At 42.8% G+C, this 16,739-nt stretch overlaps 1 protein-coding gene across 4 annotated transcripts in view; it reads right to left on the bottom strand.

Annotated features, from left to right (window-relative positions):
* KIAA0825 (KIAA0825 ortholog) overlaps positions 1-16,739 on the bottom strand; it is a 1,025,579-nt gene that overhangs the window by 732,505 nt on the left and 276,335 nt on the right. The window lies entirely within an intron of this gene.

Below are 16,739 nucleotides of genomic sequence, written 5' to 3'. Positions count from 1 at the left end.
GCCTGAACCTTCACTACTTCGTCTATGCAGATGATGTCCAGATTCTACTCCCCATGAAAGATATCATATATCGCACCCTACTATTGTGGGAATTCTACTCAATCCAAATAACAAACCTCCTTACCCAGCTATCCCTCACATCAACCATAAAAAAACAGAAATACTATACATAACAAACAAGCTCCCCAAAGACCCCTTGCTCACACAACCGATCAACCAATGCATCACCGAAGTAAAAGACCTAGGAATTACATTGGACTCCGAACTCAACCTAAAAAAACATATCAACGCAACAATAAAAGAGGGCTATTTCAAGCTGCAAGTCCTCAAGAAACTCAAGCCCCTCCTCTTCACTCAAGACTACAGGACAGTACTACAATCCCTCCTATTCTCTAAACTCGACTACTGCAACTCCATCCTCCTCGGGCTCCCTTCATCCTCCCTGAAACCCCTTCAACTACTCCAAAATGCAGCAGCCAGATCCCTAACAAACAGCTGTCGATCCTCCCACATCACACCCATCCTTAAAAACCTCCATTGGCTCCCCATATCCCACAGAATACAATACAAAGCCCTAACCCTTTTACACAAAACATAAGAACATAAGATATGCCATATTGGGTCAGACTAAGGGTCCATCAAGCCCAGTATCCTGTCTCCAGCAGTGGCCAATCCAAGTCACAAGTACCTGGCAACTACCCAAACATTAAATAGATCCCATGCTACTATTACTGGCAAAAAGCATCATCATCTACAATAAAAACACAGAATGGCTAAAAGACGTCCTCCACCACCATGACACCCAGATCCAAGAACACTGGCCTGCTAAACATACCCTCCACAAAACAAGCACACCTCATTACAACCAGAGAATGTGCCATATCAATAGCCGGCCCCTCATGACACCCAGATCCAAGAACACTGGCCTGCTAAACATACCCTCCACAAAACAAGCACACCTCATTACAACCAGAGAATGTGCCATATCAATAGCCGGCCCCTCATTATGGAACAAACTCCCTCCACAACTTAGACTGGAACCCTCAACCCAGTCATTCAAAAAGAATCTAAAAACGTGGTTATTCCAAAATGCCTTCCAGCCCACATCTTAAACTTCACCTCCCCTTCCCACCCTAGTCTCATGATACAATGCAACCATCACCACGCTATTTAACCTCATTGTATGCTCGCACATCACAATTAAGACTGTTCCCTAGGTTCTTACTGATATAATGCAATGCAATAATTCCTCGAGTTGACTACTGTTACATGTAATAATATAAGTTTTTTAGTTTCTCTCTGTTACAATGTAATAATAATAAGACTGTCACAACATAATATACGTTTTTGAGTTATATGGTTACAATGTAATAATAATGGAATTTTTGGGTTTTATGGTTACAATGTAATAATAATAAGACACCTTAATCTTATTATTCTCCTTGTTAGCATGTAAACTGATGTGATATACCCCAATGAATGTCGGTATAAAAAAAAAAGCAAATAAATAAATAAATAATTCTGAAAATATCAATATAGGCCCGCTTTTTGATCTTCTTTCGAAGAGACCTGGGGATGCTCTCCCATAGCTGGGATACGGACATCAGTGCAGGGGGCCCTCTTAATGCATTGTCCCTCCTTGGTCCTCATCTGATGATGATTCGGACGACGAGGACTCTGATGATGAGTTGTGAGAGCTTGACCCTGAACGGGCCTTCCTCCTGGATTTCTTCTTTCGCTTGTCCCCTTTATTAGATCTCTTGCCCTTATCCTTGCCTGTTTTGTCGCATGTGATCCCAGCTGCTTCGCCCACAATAGTGCCCTCAGACTCACATCGGCTGACTCCCTCGGCTGATGTCACGCTCTTGCACTCTGCGTTGCTCACTTTACATGATGTAACTTCGGAGCTGGCAAAAGCCACTGCTGGATGGGCTGCATTTCCCGATCCAGCAGAGGTAGAACTAGAACCGTTGCATAATCGTGCTGCCCTGGTGTGCCGATGATAGGTATGCCAGAGCTTTGGGCTGTAGACTCCTGCGTGCATTGTCCAGCATAGCAGACTTGGAAAGGCCAGGTTGTGGCAGCGCGACGTAAGTCATGCTGTCAGAATACACGTTCGGGCACCATGTGGCTGGATATCCAAATGCCATCTGCACAACCAAATAATTTGGAATCATTGGAGGGTAAGGCTGTGTGGAGGCCCAGGATGGCAGGGGGGACACCAGTAGGAGCCTTGCAGAGAATTGCTCATAACTGATCCTTGACCTGTAGCATTCCATCCAATAAGTAGCGGCTGCGACGTCAGACTGATGGTGTTGGGTTCATGCTCGGAGGACCTGCCAGTCCATTGAGTGTCTGTCCATTTATCTCAGCTGAATCCCCATGGCAGCTCCTTCTGCGGGAGTATGCTGTTGTCGCGCGTCAGTTGCATCAGGGAGCAGTGACTCGATGGCAACGAGAGTAATAGTCTCGAGGGGGGGGGGGAGGGGCAGAATCAGTCCCTCTGCCTCTCTGACAAGTGGGTCCAGCAAACACAGAAGCTGCGCTGGCTCGGATGCCCTGGAGCGTTTCGATCTTTTTGGGGCCCCTCCTGTGGCTCGTCAGCGCCTGCATGTCTTGGACTCGACCATATTAAAATCCACGCATTATGAAGCCCACCGTTCATCTCTCTTTTTCTTTTAGTAGATGCTCAGGTGCTGGAGAGCCAGCGCTTCCCTAAATATAAACAGGCAGCCAACCTGGCTTCCCTGGTTTACAGTCTGCTGCACCAGCCACTAAACTGCTCCTCCAAACCATCCAGATGCGTAATCGAATGATTGGCGGCCCCATGATCAATTAACTATTTAGACTTTGGCCCTCGCCCGCCCCAACAAGGACAATAGAAAATGAAAGAAAAGAAAAAAAAGTTTTGATTACTAGCGCAGCAGCTGTGTGCCACAATAGATCTCGGGACCATTCTAATCGTGCGGCAAGGGAGCAGGAAAAGGGCCGGCGTGCGCGAGCTGGACGGCTTTATTCAGCCAATGATGTCATCACCGGGCGCCTGACCCCGGCCGATGACATGTGACCATGTCAGCATGTGAGGGAGGGTTGAGCACACAGTGTACATCACCCTCCCTCCTCGCTCCCACGCTGGAAGAGGAAAATAACGTAAGGTACAGGGATGGGAAGCCAGGCGACCGGGCCTTGCTCACACGTCATTGAGTGGCCCTATTATATCTCTTAGCACTTTTCGCATTGTTCTGGCTATCAGTGGACATGAGATTTGCATTTCAATCTGCATTGTTCTGGCTAGCAATGGACATGAGATCTGCATTCCAATCAAGCAGAAAAGCAACCTGAGCTAATCTGAGTTTGTTGGATAGAACTGAGGAAAATTTCACCAGCTTTTTATTCTGTTCTGATGTGAACAGGTCAATCACTGGAAGACCTCTTAAGTCAAATAATGTGTTGGCTATTGTAGCAGAGACCATTCATGTGGATGGAAAACTTTCAGATGATCTGCTAGCATGTTGGAGATCCCTGGAAGATACGTGATGCAGGATAGCTTTCTATTTGCATGCCATTCCCATATACTTATCACAGAGAATCCATGACCCTATGCCTCCCTGTTTATTCACATAAAACATGGCCACTTGGTTGCCAGTTTGAATTAGAATGTTCTTCCTTTAGAGACGATGTGTGAAAGTTGACAAAACTTATCTGATTGCTATCAGTTCTAACAGATAGATCTGAAAATATTGATGTCTTACTCTGAGAGACCAAGAAGCTTGGGTTTGAAAAGGTCCAGTGTAGGGGCCGGGTTCATGGTTTTCATGTCCTGGTCAATCAATGATTTTGCAGAAGTTTTCTGGGGTTGAAGTGTCTGCAAGCTCGGTAAATTCTCTCATTGCTGAAGGTACTTGTGGAGCTGTGTCTCAGCCTGAGACTGAAACATCTCTTAGTCCCGACTTCCGTTTACCTCCTCCTGCATTGGATCCTGCAAGGTCTTTGTTAACTTTGAGTGGGGCTGTGGGCATTGGATTCTCCTTCATGGTAGTTGGGTCATCCACATTGATGGAGGAACCTGCAGTGGAATCCATTTTATAGAGGCCAGCAAGTATAGGCCTGGAAGATATATGGCAAGCTCTTTTACTTGAAAAAACTGTGAGTAATAAGATTAATCTTTTTTCTTCTTCTTTGGACTCCATGAAGAACTAGGTTTCTACTTTACACTCTGAAACTATGGGCCAAGAAAAAAGGATTAAGAATATGGAATCTTTTGCATCTATTACACAAGAGATCAAAGCTATATTTGTTAAAGACATGTCTTTTGTTCACCGATGTTTAGTACTTTATGACTTCAGTTAGAGATTACTTAATCTCCATTTTTTGAATTTGCCACGTTCCTCTTTGATAGGCCCAAGTGAACATATTTTAAAGTATATGGAAATTTTTGGGTCTTTCTGATGCTCATATGCCTACTTTTACCAAGTTGCTTTATATCTCTGTCAAGGGGGAAAAAAGATTCTGTTTCCAATGTTGATCCTTTTCAATTATCTTCTCTTCCTCTTTGTTTAACAGATTTTCTTCAACAGTCAGAAGCCATAATTAATCAGAGGGATAATTTGTTGGTGTCTATTTCCTCACTTGATCAAATAATTTGATAATGAGATTATATTCTTCTAATAAAGATGCCCTCTTTATGAGTCATAAAATTCAGATTTTTCCAGATGTCTGAAAACAGGAGGAAAGTCTTTCTCCAATTGAGAGATTGGGTTCTTAGCTTAGAAGGTTAATTTTCGATACCCTTCCAAATGTATTGTTAAATTGGATGGTAATAGGTATTCCTATTTTGATCTTGATTTAAAGAATCTTCTAGTCAATAGATTGGTTAAGATTACCACTTCTACTCCAGTTCCTATATTGCCTGTTACGTAATGGAATTTAGTATTACATGTAATCTTTCTTACTATTGTTTTTATTTCTTTTTCTTATGGATTGCTCTATAATTCCCACCTCCTTTTTTTTTGTAGGTTTGCATATGACATTTTGATATTTTTGTTTTTGTATATGATTGCTTTCTTCATGATAATATGTCTTCTTTTACAAATGTCTAATATTGTTGCAAACTGGCTAATACTTGTTTTTGGGTTGTGAAAACTTATAAATAAAGAGTTAAAAATGAAAAAAAAAAAGAAAAGGTCCCTTGTGGGCACTCCAAAAACTTTTGTGGAAGTGTCTGTTGCTACAGTTACTTGATGAGGTTATAATTTGGTTGTTAAAGGTTGAGTTAGCTGGTTCCAGTGACAGCATTGACTGCACTGTAGATGAAGAATATGGACATGTGTTGATGGAACTAAATGAATGGATGCTGCCAAATAACCTAAAACAACCAGGTTTTCTCTAGCTGTCAAGTGCTGTAAGTTCAACAGCTTGTGAATGAGTAATCTCAGAGTGCTCACCTGTTCTGACACAGGAAAAGCTCTCTCCTGCAATGAAGCAATCCATGCCTTAACACATTTTGGGCCAGATTTTAAAAGATTTACGCGTATAGAGGGGGTTATGCGTGCCGGGCCTATTTTAGAAAGGCCCAGCAATGTGCGTAAAACCCTGGGGCACGTCTAAATCCCGGGGCTTTAAAAAAGGGGCGGGGCGGGGCCAGAGGCCTCCAGCACAGCGGCCATTTGCCGCTGTGTTGGAGGATTGCGTGCGGGCAGGCTGTCGGCAAGCGCAAAAGGTAAGATAGAGGTTGGGGGGGTTAGAATAGGGCTAGAGGGTGGAAAGGTTAGGGGAAGGGGTGGGAAGTTTAGATTGGGGGGAGGGAACAGGGGAAGGCCGCAGGCGTCAGTGCGTGCAAGATGTACTAGTGTGCATCCCCTTGCGCGCACCGACCCCCGGTTGTATAACGTGCGCACGCCTGCGTGCGCATGTTATAAAACTGGGCGTGCATGTGTGCACGCCGGGTAGCATGCACACATTTACACCCGTGAGTAGGTTTGGAAATGTACCGCTTTATTTTCTGGGTCGGCATTAGATTCGACTTCTAGAAATTCACCAGAAATCCCAACTTCTGTAGAAATTGAATTGAGATTTTCAGGAAGACTAATACATGCTCTTGCGAATTAGCAGTGACTAGCCAAACAAATAGGCATGGGAAGACTTGGGCTCCCTAATTAAGTGTGCTGCTACTACAGCCAGGCATTTGGATAAGACTCTCAAAGTCACTAACAGACTCTGTATTGATATTGGGAAGAACACACCTTGAAGTGAAGATAATGCCAATGGGATGGATGGATATGTGAGCAAATGCATCTTTTAGATCGAGGGTGTACATCCATTTCCCCTTCTGGGAGTAGGGAAGTATCAAGTTGAGAGAATTCATTTTGAATTTCTCTTAGAGCAGATGCATGTTCAGGTTTCTTAGAACCAGAATGGGTCTCAGTACCAGATTTTCTGGAAATAAAAGTACCATGAGTAGAATCCCTGTCCATATTGGAGCACTGCTTGTTGCTGAAGAAGCAATTCCACTTCCAAATGGAGATGTATCAATAGACACAGAGCCAGATTGAAGGCTGAACAATGAGAAAGAGATGATAGCCAGGAGAAACATAAATGGTATCCAGATTCCATGATCTTAAGAACCCAGTCATCCTTTGCTATCTTGCACCAAGCCTCCAGGAAGGCATGAGTGTCCCCACTACTGGAAAGGGCAGTTTTTGAACATTCAGAAAAATGTGGCCGTTTGGGCTAGACTTGTTGCGTCGCTTTAGGTTAACAATGTTCATGCTGAGAAACCCAAGCCAGAAGTTGCTGCTGTTGAGCAGAAAAAGGCAGGAGCTATTTATCTTTGAAAAGGCAAGAAGTGGCATTTCTGGAAGTATGATCTCTTAATATCATAGAAAAAATGACTCAAAGAAGACATTTGTTCAGGTCTTGTTGAGATTGAACCACTACATTCTGCTTTTTTTTTTTTTTATCTGTGCGACTGTTTCTCTGATCTTCTCTCCAAAAAGATGCTCCCCTAGATAAGGCACATCTGCCAACTTGTCATGAACATCACTAAATATGCTGCTGGCTCTCAAGTAGGCTGTGTGCTGAGTTCTTATAGAAGTTGTCGAGGTGTGCGATATAGTAATATAAATCAAATAAATAGTATCAAATGATTCCTAGACCGATTGAAGGTGACAAATGCAGTCTTCAGCATCTAAAAGCAGCTGCAGAAAATAATTTCTGCCTTCACTTAGCAGAAGGAAAGATTTTAGCTTTTAAATACAGTCATGTACATACTGCATCATGTAAAATTGGTGAGAAGATATCTGTGCATATATCATGGAGGTCTGAAAACTTTCTTCCAAAAATTATCAAGCAACCTGGGATTCTTTCCTGGAGGTGTACTGGAATAAATTCTGGGGCTTTTTTTTGCATTTCTCAGGGCATATTCAATGATAGCAGATTGGTGAGGTTATTGAACTTATTCAAATCCTGGTGATGTACTCTATATTTAAGGTCTTTCTTGCCATAGGGGCACAAGAGATAGGTTTTCCCACATTTTGTTTTGCAACTAGGATAGTTGCTGGTTCTGTTGGAGTGTCCAAAATCTGAAGGAGTTCAAAGACTTGGGTTGGAGGATCATTAACTTTGTATACATTCATTTCAAGCGTTTTTCCCACTTGATCTAAAATCATTTTTTCTGTAACATATTTATTATGTTATAGGTATAGAGAATTAATAAAAATAAAATAAATACATAAATAAATAAATAAAATCTTTGAAGGAGAAAGGTTTTCCGGAGGAGCCAAGATGGCCGTGGATTTGAGCTCTCTCCATTTCTTGTACCTTTTGCCTTGTTAACTATGCCTCATATGAAGCATAAGGCTAAACTAAGGGAAGATTCCCAAGCATCTCCCTCAGACCTTATTCAGCAATGGATTGATGATTTTCTTACCCCAACGTCACAAAGTTGTCCAGGTACAGAGGCCGTTGCGGTGGATGTTGCTGAGTGAGTAATATCCCAAAATGCTGGTACACCTGGTACTTTCTTCAGATATTTAGGAATAGCTATTGTCTCACAATAATTTTGTAGGACCACTGCTCATAGGGTCAAGGTATTTTTACCAGACTCTTTTAATGGTTTCTGGTCTAATTTACTTTATATATTTTTTCAAATTTTTTAATAATTTTTTATATAACTTTTACTTTCTGTCACACTGGTAAAAACTCCAAAAAAGTCACATTTGAAAGTCTATAAGCTGTCACTTTTCTCAATCCCGATGAAAATTAATTCAGCAATAGTACTTATCTGCATAGCCCAACACGATCGCGTTTCGGACCCCCATTCTTGAGGTCCTGCTTCAGGGGACAAAAACTTTCATATTATTTCGTGACAATCAAAACCAGTATGCTGAATTCAATAGCTGCATCCATCCATTCTTATAGACGCGATCCCAGCTTGGAATCACCTTTCTGAGTGAGTAATGACATTGCTGGCTGAAGAGATATCATTGAGCTCTGGTGCATTGAGGACTCCTTCCCCTCCCTTTCGGTTAACATCTGGAGGAGCAACCTTGCTGGCAGATAGTTCTGGAGCAAGTCAGGCCTTAGCAGTGCTTAGAGAGGTTTCTTTACCCACTAATTTGGGACCTGGGTGGATGGTCTCAACAGAGACTCTATATGCTTTGGGGAAGATTGTTCTTCTGTCTGAGGGAGTAGCTTTGGAGAGTTCCCAGTTTCAGGCCCTGACTCTGAAAGACAGATGTGCAGCTGCTGGAACTATTGTAGTTGAGAGCGAACCCAGCGAGGGTGAGATCCATTCAATGTGTGACCTTAACTAAACCCTCAGTTATTACCTTAGATACAGTTTGGAATGCTTTAGTTTCCTTAGAAAATTCTATTTCCTTATTAACAATTGTTACCTTGGATACAAATCTTTGTGTTCAGGCCTCTGAGGGTTTAGTTATGTCTCATGGGAATAAATTGGAAGATTTGGACAACCGTGTTTTAAAAACTGAGAATACTCAACATAATTTGGTTCAAAGTGAAATAATACATACGAAGAAACGAAAATATGGAAAATTCTATCAGAATTTTAAATCTGAGGGAATTACATTTTCCTATTAAATATATTACACTGGTGGACTTATTCAAATATTATACATATCAGATTCTGAAGATTCCATTTGAGGCTGTGCCTTTTATTTCCAAAGCTTATTATCTACCATTAGGTGATGTAGGAGATGGTGGAGAACAGGTCCAAGAGTCTACTTTAAATTTAACAGACTCCTTAAAAACTACAGAGGAAATTAATGCGCTTAAAGAGGAACACATTTGGTTTCTTTTTCCTTTTTAAATGATCAAAATTCTGTTCTGAGATTCTTCTTTTGTAATAGGCTAGCTTTGTTTTATGGTCAGAGAGTTTGGATCTACCCCAATATCATTAGGGTTACTCAAGACTGCAGGAAAAAAATTCTTGTCTATGTGGTCAGAGGTGTTTGTGATTGGTGCAAAATTTATAGTGAGATATTCATGTAAATGTGTAGTAAAACATCTAAGTATATTTTGAACCATCTCAGTTGAGATTTTTCTCATGCTAGTAGTTATGTTCTTTATGATAACTCGGCTTTTGAAGTATAGTGACTTTATGCCTCTCAGTTCTCATTTTTCTTCTTTCCTTTTAAATGTATTTTTTCTCTTGGACGTCTCTCTTTTTCTTTTGTAAAATGAGGAATGTGTATTAGGATTAATATTGTAGCAAAAATTGTTTCCCTTTTTATTGTATTGTACTACACATTGCTTCAATTTTTTCTGTTACAAGGCTTCTTGTGTTAAATATATAATTAAAAAAAAAAAAAAAAAAAGAAAGGTCTTCCAGAGGAGAGGAATGCTCTGGAGGCTCCTAAAGTTGGTCAGAGGCTATTTCCATTGATAACTTTTCTGAACCCAAGGGTATGGGAACAATAATCCAGGACACAATGATGAAGATGGTGAATTGGGTGGGCTGGGTGTCCTCCGGTCACTTGAGAGGGGAATAGCTTTGGTGGACATGCTCTGAACGTCTAGACTCAGCTACAGGTGAATGAGATTAAGAACCACTTCCTATCAAGGTTTTGATCGTGTATTCACCTGAATTGGGGATACTGGGACTCCATCCTAAGGGAGTGTGCTAACAAAACTGGAGAGAAGAGGATAGAGAGCACATTCTTTCTCTTTAGCCAAAGAGGTAAAGAAATTCTTCACCAGCTCCGCTACTTGGTTGAAGGGCTTTGTCCTCCTCTGTCCTGGTGTGGGCGGTAAAACATCTTCTTTAGAAACTAGTACAGGATCTTGCCCTTGGATGGGAGGTCTGATTAAAGTAAGAAGAACCAAAGAACATATTGGATCTGGTGTCTCTAAGTGTAAGCTTTCTGTTAGCAATCTTCTTGATGTAAGAACTCTAGTGTTAGGAGAAGTTAGAGGTATTACATCTTCTGCTCCTGATCTCAGGTGATCTGCATAAAAGTTTGTCTGTAATTTGACATGATGTCCAAGGTCTGAGGCTCAAGGCATTGCATGGTGCATCAACAGCATCTAGGCTTTCAGCTTTGGTGATGTTATGCAATGATGCGCAGTGTGCCGATGCACTGTGTGTTAATACTGCCGACGCGTCATATGTTACCAGTGCTGAGGCAGTGGGCATGGAAGACTGTGTGTCAATGAATGCTTATATTTTATTCATTGCTGGCTGCTACGGTGGCTCTGAGGAGTGATGCTGCTCTTTCTTTGATGCAGGACAATCAACACTACTTGACCCTGAGGTTTCACCCTGTCCTACTGATGGGGGACTCTTTGAGGAGCTCCTGCTCAACTCATTTCCTGGAGAAGCAGATGATGCTGTACTGTGGGAGGAGGATTGACTGTTACTTCTAAGATATTTATGCAGTTCCTCCATTTTATATGCCCTTATGCACTGACTGTGCGGGGACATCTGACGCAATTACAGCAGTTTTATGGTCATGATCCGACCCCAGACAACAGTAGCATAGTTCATGACCATTTGTAATAGACGTTACCTTTCCGCAAATATAGTTCTTAATCCTCTTATGGTTGGCTTCTTTTTGCTGGATATTTTGAGGAAAAAAACAAAACCCACCATAAAAGTCAAAATGTGAGTAATTACCAAAATATTCCAAATGTGGGTTTCTTTTGGAGTATTTTAGTAATTAATCACATTTTAGCATTTTTGGTGGTTTTTGGTTTATTACATTTTTTTTTGCCATAAATGAATTGGGGCGGATTTTAAGAGCCCTGCTCGCGTAAATCCGCCCGGATTTATGCGAGCAGGGCCCTATGCGCCGGTGCGCCTATTTTACATAGGCCTACCGGCGCGCGCAAAGCCCCGGGACTCGCGTAACTCCCGGGGTTCTCCCAGGAGGGCGTGTTGGGGGCGGTCCCGGTCATCGCGGCGTTTTCGGGGCGTGTCGGCAGCGTTTTGGGGGCGGGTATGGGGGCATGGCTACGGCCCGGGGCGGTCCAGGGGCATGGCCGTGCCCTCCGTACCCACCCCCAGGTCGCGGCCCGGCGCGCAAGAGGCCCGCTGGCGCGCGGGGATTTACGCCTCCCTCCGGGAGGCGTAAAACCCCCGACAAAGGTAAGGTGGGGGCTTAGACAGGGCCGGGTGGGTGGGTTAGTTGGGGAAGGGAGGGGAAGGTGAGGGGAGGGCAAAAGGAAGTTCCCTCCGAGGCCGCTCCGATTTCGGAGCGGCCTCGGAGGGAATGGGGGTAGGCTGCGCGGCTCGGCGCGCGCCGGCTATACAAAATCGATAGCCTTGCGCGCGCCGATCCAGGTTTTTAGCAGATACGCGCGGCTCCGCGCGTATCTACTAAAATCCAGCGTACTTTTGTTTGCGCCTGGAGCGCAAACAAAAGTAGGCCTATTCGCGGAGTATGAAAATCCGCCCCATTGTGTATTATTTGGAAAGTGATTACCATGGAGACCTGGCAAAATGTGTTCAGTTACACTTTTGACCAAATAGCAGATATTAAGAAGGAGACATCTTTATTTTCTGATTCTTAACCTCTAAATGAGTCACACCATTGGGATGAATATTTGCGGTTGAATAAAAAATTAATTAGATATGAATTACACGGGGTGACCCTGACTGAAAACATCAAGCAAGAAATCATACCAAGGGGACTAAGGGTACAAAAAGCACCCATTTATTTTCAGATGATAATGAGTTTGTGGGCACTTGGATAGCAATTTTGAATAAATGCTCATTAGATCTCATGCTACTTATTGGGGCGGATTTTAAAAGGGTTACACGCATAAGTTATGTGCGTAACCCTTAAAAAAAACCCCTGCATGCACCGAGCCTATTTTGCATAGGCTCGGCAGCGCATGCAAGCCCCGGGACGCACGTAAGTCCCGGGGCTTTGCTAGGGGGGCTTGTCGGGGGGGGCAGTGCGACGTTCGGGGCGTTCCGGGGAGCATTCCGGGGGGACATGGTGCCATCCCGGGAGTGTTCTGGGGGGCGTGGCCAAGGCCTCGGGTTGGGTGATGGTGCGCCAGCGGGCCACCGGCGCACGTGAGTTACGCCTGCCTCGAGCAGGTGTAACTTTTGTGATAAAGGTGGGGGGGTTTAGATAGGGCTGGGGGGAGGCGGAAGGAAAGTTCCCTCCGAGGCTGTTCCGATTTCGGAGCGGCCTCGGAGGGAACGGGCAGCGCGCGCGGGGCTCGGCGCGCGCAAGGTGCACAAATGTGCACCCCCTTGCGCGCGCCGACCCAGGATTTTAAAAGATACGCGCGGCTACATGCGTATCTATTGAAATCCGGCGTACGTTTGTTTAAAATGTACCCCATTGTGAATAAGGTAAAGAAATGCTCATTAGATATTGGTCATCAGGTGGAGGAGATTGAGCAATCACTTATGCAAACATCTGATTTTGACAACATAAGAAATTGCCATGCTGGGTCAGACCAAGGGTCCATCAAGCAGCATCCTATTTCCATCAGAGGCCAATCCAGGTTACAAGAACTTGGCAATTACCCAAACACTAAGAAGATCCCATGCTACTGATGCAATTAATAGCAGTGGCTGTTCCCTAAGTAAACTTGATTATTAACCATTAGTGGACTTCTCCTCCAATAACTTATCCAAACCTGTTTTGAACCCAGCTACACTAACTGCACTAACCACATGCTCTAGCAACAAATTCCAGAGCTTTATTGTGCTTACTTACTTACTGAGTTTAAAAATACGCTGGATCAATTTCGTAATGGCATTAAAGAGGTTAAGATCAAGAAGTTTAAATGAGACCAGGCAGATTATTCTAACAACAAGGTATATATGTGGAGAGATAATAAACCCTCTGAAAAGGGTACTAAGAAGGACCATTTTGCTTTTTCCTCTGGAGATAGTTCCAGTGAACCTGAAGAGGATGATGAGATAGATATAACTAAACATGCTGGACTTCGCTTTACAAAATATTTTTTGCAGGACCACAAGTGGTCAACAACGACCCAGAAGAGAACAAAAAAAGGGTCGATACAAAACATTGACAGAACTGCAGTCTACCCGTGGGATGCGGTATCAAACCCACAAGGGTCAACATCTATAGTGAACCTGTCTTCTAAAGTATTAAGTCCAGCCCAAGAGTGTTTGCTAGATAATGGTTTATCATTTGTGCACATTAACTTTCATAATCCTTTTGAAAGTAGGATTTCATTATACTATTTCATTAGAAAATTGAACCTACATTTATTTTTTCAGAATAGTCCTATGGTACAAGATCAATCTATTGTAAGAGTGAAGTCTAAGTGGAATCCCCCGGATTCTATTGATCCTCATATTCTCACACTCCAGAATTTGGTATTAAAAGATATTGAGAACTTTGAAAATTCTAGGCAAAAGATTTTAGGGAATTTGCCCCAAGGACAGAGGGAGGCTCTGCAATTACTAACTGCTTGTGATGAGCTCATTATTAAACCAGCTGACAAGGGGGGCGCCATTGCCTTGCAAGATCAGACACAATATGAATGTAGATTGATTGAACATTTAAACAATACTGTTATTTACAGTAGAATACAACAGGGTCCTACCAGTGTTTTGCAGAATCAGTTAAAGGACATTGTTGATGCATCACATTTTTCACCGGTAATGAGAAGACCTTAGTCTCTAAACATCCTAAGATTCCTTTAATTTATGCTCTGCCAAAGATTCACAAAAATTTACAGAATCCTCCAATATGGCCAATTGTTTCATTAAGGGGAACTGTGTTAGAACCTCCAGCTATTTTTGTGGATCATTTCTTACAACCATTAGTAGTTAAAAAGTCTTCATATTTGAAGGATACAATTCATTTTTTGAATAATTTATCTGAAGTATGGGTTGGGGAAGGACCCATTTTATTGGTGACTATGGACATCTAGTCATTATATACTTGTATTCTTCAACAGGCAGCTTTGTCTATTGTTGCAGATGCTCTTAAGGAACATGAGGGTCCTCCTAGGATCCCGGGAGACTTTTTGATACAGTTGAATGAACTTATTTTGTTTAATAATTATTTCAGCTTTATTTTGTTTAATAATTATTTCAGCTTTAAGAATGAGTTCTTTCGTCAGAATCATGGGATTCCTATGGGGTCTTCATTAGCCTCTTTGGGGGCCAATTTATATGTGGCTGATTTTGAAGAGAAATTAATATATTCCTCTCATTAGTGGACTTACATTGTTAGATGGTATCGGTGCATCGATGATGTTTTTATCATCTGGAAATCATCAGAGGCCTTTAAAGAATTTGCATCTTGGATTAATTCCTTGGATGAGCATTTATGTTTTACTTATCAATTTAGTAAAACCTCTATTGTATATTTGGATGTTTTGGTATCCATTCAAGGACAACAGCTAATCACTACTGTTAATCATAAATCAACTGATAGGAATAATTTGCTGCATTATCACAGTTATCATGCGCTATCCTTTAAGAAATGGCTTCCTGAGTCTCAGTTCTTTCGAATTAGGCGCATTTGTTCCTCTAATGTTGAATTTGAAAAACAAGCTGTGTTGTTAATGGATAGGTTTAGGACCTGAAGGTATCCTTCTAAGGTTATCAAACAGGCATATAAAAGAGCTAAATACAGTGATCGTGAACAGTTATTGAAATATCAGACAAAAAGGGATCAAATGCAGCTGGTTTGTGTATTACAAAAGAGTACTTCTACTTTTGAAATAACATTGTCTATAAAAAAAACATTGGCATGTTCTTGCCCTTCATAGTATTTTTAATGAACTCCCATTATTTGCTACTACCCGTGGTATTAATATACGAGATAAGGTTGTGCGGGCCAGTATGATGATGACAACTAATTTGGCTAATATGGAGAAGGAAGGCCATTATAAGTGTGGTAGTTGCAGTGTATGTTAAAATACTATGGAAGGGGAGCACTGGTTAGATCCTGTTATAGGATATAACGTGAAGAGGAGGTCTTTGACTGATTGTACTACTACACAAGTAATATACACTTTGATATGTCCCTGTCATAAGGTGTATGTGGGTCACACCAAGAGAGCAGTGAAATTAAGGATTATGGAATATCGGTGTAGGATTAATATTGGAACTCTGTTTGCTCCGTTGGTCACCCATTGCATCAAATTGGGACATATATTCGAACAATTGATGGACTGTCATTGATAATGTCAATAATTCCTTTGGCGATTTGTCATCTCTTCTGAATTACAGAGAACAGAAGTGGATTTATAAATTAAAAACTGAACACCCTAAGGGTTTGAATGAGCAATTAGATTGGTGGTCTTTATTATGAATTAACAATTTTTGGTTTTGGTCACATGGTGTATACTTTGGATACTGATGTCATTTTTGGTCACATGGTTGGTTTTTAAAAAACGGACGCCATGATGTGGAACCGTTGTGGAACTCTATGGGAGTAATGGGAGATATTCGGGTTATTTGGTGTGCTCGTACCCCTGATGAAGGATTGAATCTGAAACCTGGCCATGTTGGGGAAGTGGAAGCGCTACCAAGTAATTTCACAAGCGTCAAGGAGATTCAAGAAAAAGCATTTATGTGCAGCTAAGAAACATTAAGATCATTGGGACGGATTTTCAGAGCCCTGCTCGCCTAAATCCGCCTAAATCCGGGTGGATTTAGGCGAGCAGGGCCCTGCGCGCCGGTGCGCCTATGTTCAATAGGCCTACTGGCGCGCGCAGACCCCGGGACTCACGTAAGTCCCGGGGTTTTCCGAGGGGGCGTGTCGGGGGCGTGCCCGAGCCGCGTGGCGTTTTGGGGGCGTCGGCAGCGTTTTGGGGGTGGGCCCGGGGGCGTGGCCGCACCCTCCGGACCCGCCCCCAGGTTGTGTCCTGGCGCGCGGGGATTTACGCCTCCCGGAGGGAGGCGTAAATCCCCCGACAAAGGTAAGGAGGGGGTTTAGACAGGGCCGGGCGGGTGGGTTAGGTAGAGGAAGGGAGGGGAAGGTGAGGGGAGGGCGTTAGAGGATTCCCTCCGAGGCCGCGCGGCTTGGCACGTGCCGGCTATACAGAATCGATAGCCTTGCGCGCGCCGATCCAGGATTTTAGCGGCTACGCGCGTATCTACTAAAATCCCACGTACTTTTGCTTGCGCCTGATGCGCCAGCAAAAGTACGCCTATTCGCGCGGTCTGAAAATCTACCCCATTGTGTATAAGAAACTATGGCATTTTGGGACAGTGTTTACATATTTTTCATGGTTCTAATTTTGTGTGTTTAACACTTTTGAGTCATATTTGA

The sequence above is a fragment of the Rhinatrema bivittatum genome, chromosome 1 (genome assembly GCF_901001135.1).
Source record: "Rhinatrema bivittatum chromosome 1, aRhiBiv1.1, whole genome shotgun sequence".
NCBI lineage: Eukaryota > Metazoa > Chordata > Amphibia > Gymnophiona > Rhinatrematidae > Rhinatrema > Rhinatrema bivittatum.
This window is presented reverse-complemented; position numbering and strand designations above follow the sequence as displayed.